The sequence below is a fragment of the Chamaea fasciata genome, unplaced genomic scaffold, assembly GCF_029207755.1.
Source record: "Chamaea fasciata isolate MVZ Bird 193981 ecotype frontalis unplaced genomic scaffold, bChaFas1.0.hap1 SCAF_9, whole genome shotgun sequence".
NCBI classification, from domain to species: Eukaryota; Metazoa; Chordata; class Aves; order Passeriformes; family Sylviidae; genus Chamaea; species Chamaea fasciata.
In genome coordinates this window covers 27,763,666-27,780,449 of record NW_027094094.1, presented here as the reverse complement: position 1 = coordinate 27,780,449, position 16,784 = coordinate 27,763,666, and the positions used below count along the sequence as shown (strand labels likewise).

Genomic DNA, 16,784 nt, shown 5'->3' with positions numbered 1-16,784 from the left:
TTAGAGCTGTGGTTTTGGTAAGATCAGAGAACAAATTAGAATAACACCACTGTCTATATTGGGTTCATGGCTGAGACAAACTAAATTGAATGCCTGAAAACCAGTTTCCTTCTGACCATAATGTGAAGAATTCCACCTGCAGAGTCAACAGCTCTTCTTGCAGCATGTTTGGAGAACTTTCCAGCATACACTTAATCCAAAGCCTTTTGAAAAGTTTCTGCTCTTCCACCATGCCTCAGAAGCTGGCTTTGTAATCCCATTGCTGGCAAGCTCCTCTCCTCCGTGTGTTTTTCAGGTGGTATCACCCACAATGGAGGAGGCTCCCTGAGCCCTGGTGTGTTCTGTGATTCCAGAGACCAATGTTCCTTCCTCCCGCTCTTTGCAAATTTGTTCATCAAGAGACAGCAGATAAAACGAGGAGAACATACTCTCCTTTTTTATTTTTTGTACTCTAACAGTACAGCTAGAGCTAGCTGGCAACAGCCATTTTGTATTCTTTTAGTATTTCACATGCACTTCCCAAAAATACTTAACTGTAAGAGAAGTTCATGTCTGTATTGACAAAACTGGTAATTGAGAGCTGATGTAAAATTCTTGCATAAAACTTCCACATCACTCCTTCAGTGTTATGATAATAATTATTATTATTCATATTGATTTAAGCCTCAACATTGACAATCTGAGTTTGCATCCAAAAAATGTAATGTTTGATTTAAACCACTGTATTTCAAGTATGCCTGCAGAAGTTGTTAACTTGGAGGATATGCTGGGTGCTCCTACAAAACATCTAATTCAACTTTTTTTTTACACAACGTGATCAATATCTTTAAAATAATTCAGTATTTCAAAATAGCTTTTAGTTGAAAATGGTTTTTCACAATAAACTGTCAGTGTGTCATGATGCCATACATGACATGGGGAGGGTCTGCTGGGTCTTCATTCTTTTCTCTTTTTTTTCAGAAAGAAAACTGTCACTTTTCAAGATATTTTATTGCACACATTGTGCATATGGGCTTATGCCTACACTAGTCAGTATCATCTGTATTATTCCATCAATGGCTAAATAACTATAACATAATATTATAGAATATATAAAGAACTATTTCAGCATTTCCATCATACAGAGTCATGGATGTGATTGTGTTCCTGGGTGTGGTAATTATTTCAACTCAGAGTTAAATTATGGCTCAGGCTTGAGCACAATAAGCAGAGACCTCATGAAGGAGCCTTTATGCAAAAGCTGAAAGCACAGGCATGCCCTGGTGGGTGTGGCTCAACAATTTCAAATGAACTCAGCTGAAACTCTGTTTTAGATGTTCAGTGAAACCTAATCAAGTTTTGTTCATCTGCGTGTATTTCTTCCTAGTAAAAGCAGGAGAAAACAGTATGTGAGAGAACAGAGCATCAGTATATACAGAGAGAAACAAATCAATAATTATAAATAATAGACGGTAACATAGCAATGAAATAGCTTTTAATGCCAGTTCTCTATCCACTTTTATAAACTTCTGAGAAGGTTTTTTTAACTGCTGCTTCCTTCCTTGCCATCCCCCACACCACATGTGGGGTTATGCACAGGTTTTTATTAGTGGCCCCAAAAAGCCAGTAATGCGATGTCCTGAGCACAGAAGTGTTGTCAGAAAGGCTTTTCCTTCCCTCTTGACAGACAGATTCAGAGGCTCTGCTGTCTAGCCCAGTGTATTGATCTCTGCTTCTTACATGTTAAGTAGGAAATTCTCCCCAGTTTATTTGTGCTGGCTCTTTGTTGCTTTGAGGTTTCAGGAAATAGCAGCATTTCACCAAGAAGTTTCTTCTTTGTAAAAATATTCCCTTTGAAGAAACCAAATAAACAGCAAACAGGTGAAAAGGTGTCTATTGCTTTGCAGTTGCATGTTTTCACAGCTCTTCCCCTTTTTTTTTTAATATTACTTTAGACGTGGAGCTCTGGAGGCAATGCAGAGTAAGACTGAGTAGAAAGTTTATGTAAATGAACATGTATTTTCATCTCTTTCTTAGTGCACCTTGCCACAATATTCTTCCCCTTTTTCTCCCTGGTCATCAAAAACAGCGAGAACTGTGTCCTCTTCTAAATGTTCCCTTGTGCTCTGTGGTTTTGTGGACTCTGCAAGTTTTATTGGTGTGAACTGAAATTGCTTTCAAATGGTCTTAATTGGTTTCTCCTGGCTTAAGATATGACTTGGAGTATTTTTGCAGGTTTTGTTTGGTTGTTTGCCCAATCCTCCTGTAACTGTCTGGTTGATCTAGGACACTTTAGATCAAGTGTTGCAAAAATGACATTGTGACACTCTCTGCCTCTTTGTTTGAGCTAAAAATCTTCTGGCTGGAGCCTCCAAGGGACCACAACCCAGCCACTTCAGAGAGAAGGTCTTGTAGTGATTTAATATTTGGATTCTACTTAGGGCCTGTAGATAGATGTGTGTCTTTGGTTCATGGTAAATAATTTGCAGTACTTTGAGGGGAAAAATATATGTCTATGCATACACACACACAAAAAACCACAACAATATTACAGGTGCTTTGATTTTTCTACCATTTTTACTTGACTGTTTGGGTATACAAGCAGAATAAAAATTAAAATGTGGTTAGATGGCATTGATGTTGGCCACAAAGAAACTGCTTTCAGAACACCATTCCTCTGGGCAATATTCTTACATAACTGTTTGCAAAATGGTTTGATTTTTGTTATGACCTTTTCTCATTTATTGTTTGAGGCTTACCCAAAGGTATATAACTGATTTCATTTTTTCTTTGCGCCATAATGTGTTGGAGGAACTTCTCTAGAGACCCATAAGCCTTGCCAGCATTATGGGGTTTTTTATAACTAATGGCCTTTGCAGTTTGGAACCTCTGGACATGGGGTTTCAAATGTGAATTGGAAGTATTTGACCTGGTCAGAAGGAAGTTTTGAGTGACTGTACAGCAAATTCCTCATACAGTTTCCTGTGCACAAGGGTGATAATTGCTGTTGGCTCCAATGCACATGGAAACCTCACCTTCTTCAAAAACACCAATTTTAGGGACACACCTGAAGTGTTCTTTCCTGCTGGTATGTACTCCAGCCATATTTTGGGGAAAATGGGAATGCTACCTGGGAAGATTAATCCTTGGCACGCAACCCTGAAAGCAGCCAAATCTGGCAGAGGTTATGACCAAAATTCGTTTTGATTCAAGTTTCTCTGAAGAGCACAACTAACGTCGATAATGCATGGAGAACATTGGGGAGCTCTACAACTCAGCGGGTAATGCCCCTAGCAGGAACAGTTTATCAATTTCTGTGTTTATTCAGTTTTAAGTCAATGGCCTTTAAAAAAAATAAAAAGAAGTTTTAAAGCACTCCTTCCCAAGTCATCTCAGATCACAGTAAATGAAAAAAACATTTCAAGTGTGTTTCTTGCATGACATAAAACAGAACGTCTTTTAGGAAAGAAGTTTCACAAATATGTTTCAAGGAGTGGGACATCTTTTTCCATTCTTCAGTCACAGGCACTTCAGGGAATCTTAGAAATTAAATTTGGGGGCATTTTGTCACTTGATGCTGGAGAAGCCAACATATTAATATGTGGTTAATTTTGTAAGTACTTCAGAAAAGATCTTCTAAATATGTGTAAAGACCTTGTTGAGTGTAAGGTTAAGAATATTTGCCATTATCCTTTAGAGAGAAGTTGTTAGAGCTGAGGTTCTAATCTCTTGCCTGGTTTCTCTCTGTATCAGGTTGAATTTTATTCATGACAGAAGCTGAAAAATGACAAAGTGTAATTTCTCAAAGTGTAATCTACTGTAGAAAATAGCTCATAATTTGATAGCCATTTAGCCTTGATAAGATTGCATCTTCCAGCTAAACTAGGCTTAGACATATTTATTTCTTCATATTTAAGGCCGATAGCAAACAATATGTTAATTTTAACAAGTATTTATAAGTTCAAGGTCTGCACTGCAGTTACCACCAGGGCTGTGGCTGATCCCTGGAAGGTGTGAGCTCACCTGCATTAGGGAATGGACTGCAGGAGTGTCCTTTGTCAAGAGACCCCAGGAAAATGTGTCCATGTACTTAGCTTAGAGAGAAAACACTTTATTATCAGTTACTTGGATGTGCACTGAAGAGTTTGGTGGGCTGTGTTTAATTGGTGGCTTGAGACCCTATATAAAATGGAACTGAAAACACAAACACCTGCTGAGAAACATAAGCTCAAGTCAGTAATAGGTGATCTTTTATATTTGCCATCTTTGGAGGAGAAAGAAGTACAGTACATTACAGAATTATTTTATTGAAAGGCATAAGAGATTTCACTTTTCAAAAGCTTCCAAGTAGTTTACCAGTTTGCAATTCATCAGGAAATGCATTTGATGTTCCTCCAAAAGGCACTTTCATCACTTGTTCTTTCTCTGAGAACTTCACTGAGTGTCAAGTCAAACATCCAATTGGTAATAAGCTGATAGGACAAAGGGTTATTTCCTAGGGGGAAGAGAACAGAAATAATTCTTGAGGCAGCTTTGCCAAGTGTCTGGGGACAGGAGTGCTGCTTGGGGTACAGTGCTCATGAGCTGTCCATAGCAGCAGGGAAACAAGCAGGGATATAATCTCCTTCCCCCTTCCACTGACTTGCAGTCTGCTCTTTTCCAGGAGCAGGAAATGAGATTGCCCTGGCAGGAACAGAGAGCACCAGGCTGCTGCAGGAGGTGCACCAGGCAGGGAAACTGCCGGCCCTGGGGGACACCTGAGGAACGTGGAGTCCTGAGAGGCCTCCTGGGAATGCTGACACCTTTACATCGAGGTGAGAAACGTAAGAGCCAGCATAGATGCTCGAGGTCTATTTCCCTAATCAAACAGATGAAGTAATCGAGATTGAGACTGCTGACAACACTGTTTTGACTCTTGAAAGTTAATGTGCTTAGTATATAAAATCAAGTTTATGCAAATATGTTAGATTAATGTAGGATTTTTATCAAAACTGCAGTATCTCCTTATGCATTAGATAACCTAGCTTTGGAGGTCAGGGCTTTGCCTCACTGTTGCGCTTTTGTTGTGACATTTGATCCAAAAGCCAGTATTTCAAACGAGGGCACCAAAGCTTCCCTTCAGGCCTGCCAGTAGCTAAAGTGACAACTCTGTGTGCATGTACAAGCTTCACACCAGAGGCTCTAAATTCGGCACAGCCAATGTAAGCTGGGGTGTTTTGCATCACAAAAGCTTAAGGGATCATGATCCTAAATATTATTTACCTTCTTGCTAGTAGTTATTTAAGAAATAATAACCAGGCACATTGAAAAAGTTAACATATATAAGTAGTTTATGTTAATGTAATACTTTTAAACTGACATCAACAATGTTGATATCAAACCCATTTGTTGGCAGCTAATTATTTGAATCTGAGTGAGTTTTTGTGTGCGTAGGTGTGGGAAGAAGTGACTTTTGATAACAACTGCAGGTGCTCCTGTAGTGAATGTGCACAGTGATGTCAGACAGAATGAAACCCTTCTGGTATTGTGGCCTTGTCTCAATGTTCCTTGGAATTTAATTATTTAAATGACCTACTATTGTTCCTAAATTAAACATTTAAGCCTTCTAAACGGCTGCCATCCTGGTTTAGTTGTCAAGGGTGAAGGTGATTGGTACTGACAGGAAAACTGAGTTGGATGTTGGTATTGGGGGGTTCCCAACTCCTCACCGTTTTCTCAGTGTGCCACCTCTGTGAGGGCCAGTCCAGCACCCCAGTACTGCACAGGCAAGGAATTTCCATGGAGATTTGTTTGCAGTGTCCTGGCAGAGGAGTTTCTGGAGCCAGCTGCCACCCCTGGAAGTACCATAGAAATGAATATGCTTTCTACATTACCTGAGATTTCTCAGACTGTGTCTTTCACTTCTCTAAAGTTGAATGAGATAAAGAAGGAAAGTCACTAGAGTCAGCCTAGTAATGCATCCTTTCTTTGATTTGCATGGAGCTAGGTGTGAATTTTATGCATGTCTCGGTTATTCTAATTATAGGAGGGGTTGTGTAGGTAATTTCAAAGTCCTAAGGCACTAAGGGTATCCTGTATGCAAGAACTTAAATTTTAAATGAAGAACGAATAAAATTAAGTACCAGTTTATTGCCACCATGGTGCTAAACAAAAAGGGCTGGGCATGTCAGATTCATCTTTGTTACAAAGACAGATGCCTAAGTTCTAGATACAGGTTTTCTGATCTTGATTTTTTGGGGTGTTTCTTGCATGCACCTTAAAACTTTTGAGAGCTTGCAGAAAAAAAAAAAGATTATAAAAATAATTTCCTAAAAATGAAGACTGGGAGACGGTCACGTATTCTTGAATATAATGTGAGAGCTTCTAATGATTTAAATCATTCATAAAGCCTAAATAATTAGTCACTGTAGTTTGCAAGCAGACAGAGAAGCAATACAAACTGCATAACTAAGGTTAGAATTCTGTTTTAGGTGTTAAGTAGCATGAACACATCTATAAAATTTTTGTTCAAGAATTCCACCTTGTGCTTGTAATAGCACAGTCATCACATATTTCTTCTCAAATCTTGTATCATCAAGCACAGACTCCGTGCTAGCAGACTTTAATAGTTAGAGCAACCTGAATATTTTTAAGCCCTTTCATTTGCTGGCCAGGCTGCATCAGCCCATGTCCCTCATCAGATCTCCAGTAGACACCTGAGTATGAGCTTAGGAACAAGGCAAGGGCAGACTGATGTCCCCAGAGTACCCTACCATCCATAGAGGATTTATGGCAGCTACTTTCTGAGCCACATGTGCCATCCTTTGGCTTCTTTGTCCTCCTTTGTAGTTTTTGTTCCTCTCCATGACTGTGTCTTATATGCTTTTGGTTCTCTGTAACCTTTCAACTGCAGCCATTCAAAAGCAGAACTCTTTCAGTGTAAATTCACCACTCCAAGAGAAGAAATACTTACTTCTGTTTTGAAACTAGGAACCATTGCTTATATCCTTCTCTCGTTCCTAATCACTGCTTTAGAGACAGTGATGACTGATCCCGACACACACCCTTGCCCAAGGCCCAGATTTTATCACTGTCTTCCAAGTCTGTTCAGCCAAAAGAGTGGTCTTGTTAACTCAGTCCATCAAGGAGAAGCTGGTTGATATCTGATCATCCTTTGAACCACCTTTTGTTTCAAAGAGGGAGGAAAGCAGCACAGCAAGCAGCAATCTTGATGTAAGTGAAGCAGAGATTTATGTATTGCCTAATGATGGCTTGTCTTTGAGCTCAGTGCCTGGCCTAGGATTGCTCACAGCAGTTTTCCTTTATTCTGCTGTTGTTTGACTGCTAGCACTGTGCTGAAGCTGCCCTAAAGCTGGCTCCGAGGTATGGCTTTTCTTGGTCATTAGAGAGGTTACAGAGGCAGTCTTTTCATATGAAAAGCTGTCTGAGGGCTGAGGGTAAAGGTTCATTTTTGTCACTGAATTTCCTCAGCTGTTATTTTAATATCTTTTTATTTTAAAAATCATCTTTTAATAATTTAGGAGTCATCAAGTCTGTGGTTCTTTCTGCAGTACTGAACATGTGCTCCCCTCCTTTGAGAACAGCATTTCCTGTCATTCCCTCCCTGCTAAGCCTCTGGAGCCTGTTCTTCAAGATCTGGCCTGGAAATGGTAAAAATTCAGCCTGACACGGAGCCTGGCATTTCCCAGTTTCTGTTTCCTGAGCAGCGTTAGAGCTGTGGATTGCACATGGCAGCCAGGTGTGCAGACACCCCACTGCTGTGCTGGGGGACACCCACTGAGCCACCTGCTCCGTGTCCCCACTGCTGTGCTGGGGGACACCCACTGAGCCACCTGCTCCGTGTCCCCACTGCTGTGCTGGGGGAAACCCACTGAGCCACCTGCTCTGTGTCCCCACTGCTGTGCTGGGGGACACCCGAACTGAGCCACCTACTCTGTGTCCCCACTGCTGTGCTGGGGGACACCCACTGAGCCACCTGCTCTGTGTCCCCACTGCTGTGCTGGGGGACACCCACTGAGCCACCTGCTCCGTGTCCCCACTGCTGTGCTGGGGGACACCCACTGAGCCACCTGCTCTGTGTCCCCACTGCTGTGCTGGGGGAAACCCACTGAGCCACCTGCTCTGTGTCCCCACTGCTGTGCTGGCCCAGAGCAGGGTTTGGGGCAGGGGTGGCTGCTGAGGCCCTTTCCTGCTGGGCTCTGAGCAATCGGTGCCCAGCTCTTGGTCCCATGGTGGCTTGTACCACTAACAGCTGTGACAGTGTCTTTATTTCCCTAACCCCCAACCCCCCAGGCAAGTGTTTCCAGCACCAGGACCTCATTAACATTCCCTCACATCATCAGAGAGACCAAGCAAGAATTTATATTTCTGGTGGGAAGTCAAAGACGGACTAAAAAGAAATGAGAACCAATTGTGAGTATTTTAAATCAAAAACCTGCTAGAAATGGCACGGCAGTATGGGAATTAAATATGACTCCTGACTTGGAGATACAATTTGAGTATTTCCCTGTGCAATATGCTTGGTAATGCAACAAGGACTTGAGCTCAAATACATTTTCACAGGTAAAATTGTAAGGGAATTTTTTTCTGGCACAAAAAATTAAAGTGAGGCACTGGAGAGCAGAGCAGCCTAGAAACCATGCAGAGACACAGCTCAAAAGTGACCAGTTTGGAAATAAAGGACTTGCTTATTTTCATGAAACTGTATTGTATTTATTTCAAATCTGAGAAATGCAGACACACATGTGATGAATTAATGTCTCAGTAGTTTTGGACAGGGAAACTGACAAGATCCTAGGTTTTTTGCATCAAAGTCCTAAAATCTGGAGAATTTAATCAAACCAGAAGTGCTTACAGAACTTTGTAATTATGGCAAAAGAATACCTTCTTTTTTCCTTCATAAACCTGACATCTCTCAGCATTGTTAACACTTGGCCTTTGACTTACTCAAAATTATTTTAAATGTCACATACTCTCAGTACAGAAGCAATGATTTCTAGTAAGACACCAGGATTGAATCACTCTGTAATTATAATAATTGTATTTACAGAAGAGGAACAAGCTTCTTTCATAGGCAGAATATTTAAATTTGTTCTGCTGTTTGTGATGTCTCCTTTCTTCTTCGGTTTTGGTTGTTTTTTTTGGGTTTGGTTTTTTTGGGTTTTTTTCTATTTTTTATTTTTAGTGAGTAGGTTAAAAAGTAAAAAGACAGATTTTTCCCCAGGAGACTGACTCTCCCAAGGCAGAATCCATATTTTAAAATATCTACCATCAATGTGATGTAGTAATAGACCTTCATCCCTAATGCAAGCACTGGCAACAACTGAGCCATCCAAGGCATCATTTACTAGAATATATCTGCAGATGACTTTTTGTGGCTTTTTGTAGCAATCTGACTTCAATTCAAACCATAATCAGCTAATCACTGGCAATTTTCAGATATGAGTCAAGCTAATTTCAAGACAATCTGCCTTAGTTTCATTGAACAGCCCTGGAGATGATGTTTATGTTGATGTCCATTAGTATTCCAACTGACAGTAATGTAAGCTCTGCATAAAGAAAAACAACAAAAAAAACCAAACCAAAACAAAAAAGGCCTCTCTAAAATGAACAATAACAGAAAGTCTGCCAGCCTGAAGTGCAGAAAATGGAAGTTCATTTTTTGCCACGTGTGTTCCTCCAACAGGTGACCTGAACCTGGGATGGAGCTGTGCAAAGAAGCAAAGGGTCATTTAGAACACTTACCCTGACTGGAAGGGGTACCTCAGCTCCTCTTCGGCACTGAATATCAAAACATCTGCTGTGCCTAAAATCATGGAACCTAAGAATGAGGTTGGAATCAAGGCCCTACAATGTGCCCGTGACTTTTTGAAAGATCCCTTACCTTCAAACCACAGACAACGTCCCTGCTATGCATCACTGAGGTATGTAAATGAGTCTAGAACTTGCTTGCTCGATTGATTGAGGGGTCTTTTTCCTTGTGTTTTGCCTTTTAACCGTTACTTAATTTTTTTCTCTCTTTGAAGCATGTAGAGTTAGATATAGACAACACCCCATTTGCAGAGAAATAACCCCCACAACACAGAGGGATGGCTCTTCGAGTCATGCAGCCAAAGCGAGGTGCTGTGAGACTAAAGTGGGCAACTTAACCAAATGAGCGTTTTCTTTTATGAAAACACTCTATAACTCTGTTAGTTTATGAACAGGATGGGTAAAGCCTGTCCCTGGCACTGCTAAACGCAGAGGGGGGTGTTTTTGGCATTTATTGAAGGGGAGGTAAACATGGAGGTCCATTTCTTGAAGCCAGACAATATTGTTACTGCAGCACTAAGAAGCATTGGTTTCATTTTGCCATTGTGATCAGCAAATGCAGCTTTGGAGCTGTTGCCATTTGTCCTCAGTGTGCCAGCAACAGGAAATTCAAGTGCTGTCAGGTCTCTTGGCCTCTCCTTGGGAGTTGGTGAGAGAAACCTCTCAGTGCCTCTGTGTCAGAGACATGCAGGGTCTCTCCCTCCCACTCAGAGGCCTTAGTGGTCTTGGCACCTCACTGTAGGGGAAGAACAGGGTGGAATTTTCACTATCTCCTGATGGGGAATCCACAGAGAGATCTCACTGAGGCTACTGGTATTTGATCAAGTTTGAAAACCCTATATCCCACAAAAACCCATGAAATATGCAGCACGTAAAAAAAAAAATCTTTATTTCAAATCAAATCAATCACCACTTCAGCAGACTGAAATGAACAGTAAAAAAAATACAAGCCCAGTGTGTTGGGTGATCAGATATTCAGAGGCTCATCCTGAGCAACACCAGCCAGGAAACACTTCTGTGGCTATCTCCTATTTGTATCTCAATTAACTGTGATCACTGAGGAAGTGGACCTGGAATCATAAACAATTTTACTCAGTGTACAAGGGTGGTGGGATGGCAACCAGAGCAGTAACACAGCTAAAAAAGGAATACAGAGTAATAGAAACAGTTCAGAATGTCATTTCAGAAATCAGTGGTCCTTCACACTTGATAGTGTGTTCTGCTGGCTGCATCTTTAAAATAGCAAGAGCAGAAACAGGTCCACAGAAATAAAATTACTGGTTCTGTAGGAAAACTTCCATAAGGAGAGAACGGGTAATGATAGTACCTGTTTCTCATGGATGAGATAAATCAGACAGAACAAGCTCCTGTTAGACAAAGTAATTAACAGCGTGTTCTCAGAAAGGTCTTCTTTAATGAGATTTTAAAAAATAAAACATGATTTAATTATGCTGAGTAACAGCAGTTGTGAAGCTGGCACTGATCATAAGTGGTGAACATCACATTACATGATGTGTGTTAGAGGTCACCTGTTCCACCCTATAACAAAACACAACTTACAGAATGTTACCCATCATACATGTTACGTGGCATATGGCATAGAATATTCTGATGTATGATACTGGACCACATAAACTTATTGCAATATGACATTGTGGTACACTAGATATGAATATATCCACATTAGAGTACATTATGTACGATATGTACAGTGTATGCACATACAGTGCTATAGGTACATGTATATATAAAACAAAATTTTAAATGTAATCAAATGCAGACAATATATTTCTACATTTCAACACTAAATTTCTTTCTGGTCACAGGTAACAAAGACATAGGAGAGAAATCAAAGACAGGAACTTGAGGTGAATGAGAAGAAACTCCACAGGTATATTAGATATACTTATGTAATCTCTATATGATTTTAGATTATGTATGTATATTTTTATAGAGTGCAGATGTTGAAGTATATGTCTAAAATGCATAGTTCAAAAATCTATACACAAAGCACATTATTAATTATTTTTGCATTTATAAAATATACAAATCCTACACACAGAGAGGTATTTATATATGTGACATATATAGAAGAAGAGATGCCATCATGTTCTACAAATATATGGATTGATATAAAAAGCAATTTTGCCCACATAGGTCATTCCATAATTGCCCATTAGAAAGGAGGTTTCTTGGATAACGAGGACTGAGTAGCAGCAAGAAAATAATTACTGTGGATTACTGAACACAACTTTTTCTGTGTGTCAGTCTGAGACACAGCTGAGATGGTTTTACATTGCCACTGCCTCAAAGCAGTTACAGAAGAAAGTTTCTAAGGCCCTTGTTGAGGCAGATACCCAACCCCAGCTCCAAAGACATGTCTTATGGCAGTGGTTCTCAATGTCATTCCTTTGTTGATGCAGCCAGAAGGGCAGACTTGCTGCTGTCTGCCTGGGCATCTGGAGTTGTTAAAAACATTTCTGTGCATTTGATGAGAAACCTCTGGTGCCCAAGGAGGCTCCCTAGTGAGCTGTGGTGTTCTCCCAAGGCCTGATGGGGAGTGTGGGACAGTGTAGTGCCAGTGTGACTGGCCCAGAGAGTGATTTAAAATACTTTCCATGCAGATTTTGCACAGCAGCAATGCCAGCTCCATAAATATTCATAGGAAGAAAATGCAAGAGGAATTTGTGCAGAATGAACACATTTTAAAAGGGTTGTATAAAATATTCAGAGGGAATATGTCCAGCATGAACTAGAGGCCCAAATCTGGGAGTTCCTGACACATTCCCTCAGCACTAAACACCTGATTGCAGCTCCTTGGATTCCTGGGACAGGCCTAGGTCTTCAGCAGAACAAGTATCCATAGCTCAGTACTTTGTGGATCAGAGCTCTACCAGAGAGATTCTGCTGGAAGCTCTTAAAGCACTCTCAGACTTCTGGTGCTGCCATGGGCCAAAGTCAGATATGCAATGAGACAAATGTGGAACTCCACTGATTAAACAGAACACTGATTAAATGGAAGAATATGAATACGGTTTTGCTATTGAGAATTCTGTTCCACATTTAAGTAATTTTTCCTTAAAAACACAGCCCAAGTAGTAGATCCAATGGTAAAAGAGAAAAGTAATGTCATGTTTGGTTGCAGGAATGCTAAGCTGTATTTACCTGGTCTCCTCTCAGATCTTTTAGCAGGATTAAGATTTATTGAGCCTTGCTTGTTTCAGATGAACAATGGCTTCCCTTTCATAGCTGTTTGCTGGGAGGGGAGGTATTCATTCCAAAGGTGAGGAAATGAATCAATATCCCTTCCACTGAATGTTTATTTATCTCCATTTTGAACTCTTCCTTCCTTGAAAAATGATGAAATATTTTCATCATTTGTGTGCATGTGTGTGGATTACACCCAGTTAAGCCTCCAACAGGATTAACATTATTAACGGATGGTTTCAAGCCATGGCAAGCACAGAGGCCACAGAGCTCACCTCAGCCAGGCTGATGTGTGGAGTATCTCAGGCACACAGTGTGCAGTACCTGGGCACTGCAGCTGGAAGCCTCTGAGGAACAGAAAACAGGAAACAGAACAGAAAACCCCTGAAGAGGGGTGAGGAGCTGAGTGCAGGCAGAGCTCGTTACCTGCAGTGACAATCCCAGATCCAAAGCCTCCAGGTGCTCGGCAGTGATCAGCAGGATCACAAAGCCCCCTGGTGATGCATCTTCCTGAGAAACACAGGCTGGGAATAATCTTAATGCTCATTAATTTATTAATGTGTCAGATGGCCACACACACCTGAGTCGAAACCAGGAAAAGTCTTGAGCCAACTTCGGTTGCCTCCAGGCTGAAGTCTCAACTCAGAGTGCTCCTGGGATGGCTGGGAAGGGGGTGCACAGAGACACAGAAGTCTCACATGTGCTCTTATTAGCACCCACTCCTCTACTGCCATATGGCACCTTATGTTGAGATATGCTGGAAACAAAACTGCACAAGTATAACAGTATTTAAGTTAAAGCAGCATAGGCCCAAGAGTTTCTTGGTACAGCTGGGAGTTGTAATCATTTCCTTTTCATCGTTCCAGCTAAGTCTGCTCAGCTGCCCTTACAGTGAGTTTCATCTCTGTCTAATTCTTTTCTGAAGTTAGAAGTGAAAGTTCATTTGATAATAATCAATGAATCACACACTATTGGCAGTGGGTTAGTTGCGTGCTGCTGTGGATGGCAGCTCAGCTGGCCTTCTATTGTAGTGAGGAGATTGAATTTTCAGGAAAACTGGCATCCTTGTAGGGCTTGCAGTGAGTTACAGCGCCTGTGGGAAGTCAGCCTTTCCTGGCAAGGAAAAATGAAGTGAAAAGCAATTTTCAGTTAAGAATTTCCTTTCTTCAACACCTGATGAATGAATTCTGGAGCAAGTCTTTGAATTTCTTTGTGCCAGACACCCACTAACACAGGGCTGCACAGCTGCAACCCTACCTGGAGTGATACAGTACAGGGAGAGAGAGGTAAGACGATGAAAGCAGCTGTGGTTACAAACATTATTCACAGAATATTCTGAGTTGCAAGGGACCTGAGTTGCTGGACCTTCAAGTCCAGCTCTAAAGTGAGTGGGATAGAGGGATTGAATCCACAACCTTGGCATTATTAGCACCAGGCTCGAACCAACTGAGCTAATCTCAGGGTCAATTCAAACCACATTTCAAGGAGATTTGTTCTGGTTGTTTGGAGACTTGTCTTGTGAAGCAGGACACATAAGTAGCACTTCTAGACAAAAGCTGGCCAGCTTCAGCATTTAACACTGGCAAATCATCAGCTCCTTTGGATCCCATCAGACACTTCTATTGATTCCTGTCATGCCCACAGTAAACTTACCCTTTTCCTGCCTCCTTTCAGTAACTCTTTCCACTCATAGCATTAAGCACAATAAAGGACTATACTGTAATCACTCTATGTGTTACACCTGCATTTAACCTGACAGAAGAGACAGTCCAGAAGAAAATAAAAGAAAATTTAGCTCTAGGTTGGGATATACCTGTCGTGACAGGTAAAAGAATTACAGAAGAAAGGCCTCATAAAATCAGGTCTGCTCTGCTAAGTTGCCAAAGTTAGCCTGTCACTTCTTCTAAGTAATTTGTGAGTTCCCATGCAAAAACAATCTTGGTATGAGAACTCGTTAGCCTAACAACCTATTCCTGGGGGGAAAAACAAACTCACCTGCAGTAACAGGGGCTTTGTCCCATGAGAATCAGTAAAGAAAATACGTAAACAATACAATAGAGAGATTTGATAGACAAGTAGAACACCTTTTACTAACCAAAAGAGTAATGGGCAAGAAAGCTATAAACCAATTAAAGCTGCACACGAGGTCTGTATAAACTGTATGAAATGAGTTGTGAGAATAAAGAATTGGGTTTTCCCGCATGAAAAGGATGGAGTCCGAGCTGACTTACCACAGTATGTGAGGGCCCGAGGCCACGGCGGGAGGCGCGGGCCGAGCCGGGACTCGAGAGACGGAAAACACAACGCGGGGACGAGCAGCCGGCAGGGAACGGAATTCACGGAGTCTAGGAAGAGAATACACGAAATAAGGAAAGGCTCCGGCTGCAGCTCCAGGCGGCCGCGGGACGGCCCCGAACACACAGAGACGGGAAGCGGCCGCCGAGCACAGAAATAAACACAGAACCCAACAAATAGAAAATAAACACAGAAACAAGCACAGAACCAGAGAAACAAACGGAGAGCCAAACACAGAAATAAACGCAGCCCCAAGCGCAGCTCCCGGGAAGGGCAACGCCATCCCGAACGGCGGGACAGCCGGGAAGGGATGGAAAACGCCCTGTGCGAGATGATACGCGCCGCGGAGCGTCACACGCGCGAAATTACGCACACACACCGCGGAGTAATATCCAGATTTTGAGTGAAAAAAAAAAAAAAAATTAAAAAAAAAAAAAAAAAAAAAAACAAACAAACAAACAAATAAACCACTACGCTGCGGAAGATACGCGCGGTGGAGCGTAACACGCGCGAAATTACGCGCATACGCCGCTGGGCAATGTCCAGACTTTGCGTTAAAAAAAAAGGAGGAAAACACTGAAAATCCGAGATCACCAATTTCAGCAGAGGAAAAGCGGTAAATACATGTGGTGGCACTTATTGTACAGATAAAGAGGATAAAAGGGAATAGGGAACTTTATTGCCATAGGGTAGAAAACAATGTGAGAGTAAATGTAAAAATGTTTTTTCTGTTAATATGGTATTTTATTAGAAATCCGTTAAAAACATTACAATCTACTGAAGGACCGCAGCAGCTGCGGAAACCGCCCCCCCCCCCCCCCCAGCGGGCTCCAGAGACCTCTGGGTCAGTATCTCCTGTGTCTGCAGGTGTTCCTGTTCCCTCTACCCGTGAACGACGGAAAAGCTGCCGTTTAATTCCGTTTTTCACGCGGAAAAGACTATTAAAATGTTATATCCACTCTGAAACTGTTTTCAGTCTCAGCCGGGTGAAGACGCGGCCGCGCAAACAGCCCGGAAACGGAACCTGCGTGCGTGCCTCTGTCAAATGGTTCCGGCGGGAAACAGTGTCCGCGGGCGGCAGTGCGGGGGCCGCTCCCGCTCCCCGGGAAGCCGCGGTGGCCGCGGTGACGGGCGGGGGCCGCGGTGACGGGCGGGGGCCGCGGTGTCAGCGGCGGCCCCGCGCGGGTGAGTTTTATCCCGCAGAAACCCCCGGGCACCGCTCGGTTCGCAGCCGCACGCGGAACGCGGAGCTCTGCAGGCGGCAGGGGCCGGAGCACGTCCCCGCTCGCGGCTCCTCCCCACAGCCGCGGGCTCCAATGGCGGCCGCTCGTTCCCGCCCCGGGAATTCCAACAGCGCCGGCGGCTCCGCCGGGCCCGCCCCGCACCTGCGGAGTTCAGCATCTCAGCCCTGCGGCCTTTGGGGTCTCCTTTCCCCGCAGCGGCTGCGAGGCGGCAGCGCCCGGAGCTTTCTTTCTCTTCCCCGCCCCTCCTTT

At 42.5% G+C, this 16,784-nt stretch overlaps 1 long non-coding RNA gene across 1 annotated transcript; it reads right to left on the bottom strand.

Annotated features, from left to right (window-relative positions):
- Nucleotides 1-10,663: 10,663 nt before the first annotated feature.
- On the bottom strand, nt 10,664-16,504 carry LOC136294140 (uncharacterized). Its single transcript, XR_010722321.1, has 3 exons — nt 16,130-16,504; nt 15,228-15,341; nt 10,664-14,109 (listed from the first exon to the last, which is right to left on the bottom strand). It is a non-coding gene; the product is annotated as an uncharacterized lncRNA (long non-coding RNA).
- Between the last annotated feature and the right edge of the window lie 280 nt (nt 16,505-16,784).